The sequence below is a fragment of the Colobus angolensis genome, unplaced genomic scaffold (genome assembly GCF_000951035.1).
Source record: "Colobus angolensis palliatus isolate OR3802 unplaced genomic scaffold, Cang.pa_1.0 Scaffold711, whole genome shotgun sequence".
NCBI classification, from domain to species: Eukaryota; Metazoa; Chordata; class Mammalia; order Primates; family Cercopithecidae; genus Colobus; species Colobus angolensis.
Genome location: NW_012120833.1, coordinates 102,337 through 102,760, shown reverse-complemented (window position 1 = coordinate 102,760; position 424 = coordinate 102,337).

The following is a 424-nucleotide window of genomic DNA, read 5'->3' as shown; positions in this document are numbered from 1 at the left end:
TTACAGGTCACACGACCTCTGTCACGCCTACCCCACTCTGCTGTTGCATAGCAAAATCAATCTACAAATGAAGGGGTGTGGTGGCTATGGTGGCTATGTTCAGACAAGAACTTACACAATTAGGTGGCTAGTCCAGCAGCTGTGCTAACCCCTGAAGGAGAGGAAGAGATACTCACAGTAGGAAATCTCAGTCAGAGCTGATTGCAGTGGCCTCTCCCAACAGAGGTGGTGGGGGTCTAAGCCAGAGGCAGCAGGGAAAGCACAGCACAAGGACTCAAAGGCTCAACAGAGAAATGCCACAAGATTTAGTAACCAACTACTGATAAAGCTGAAAGAGGACAGCAAGGTTACTTTTGTGTCAGTGGAAGGTGGGGACAGATTTTGTGTCTGAGGCAACCTCAGGCCAAAATTACTAGACTTCCCA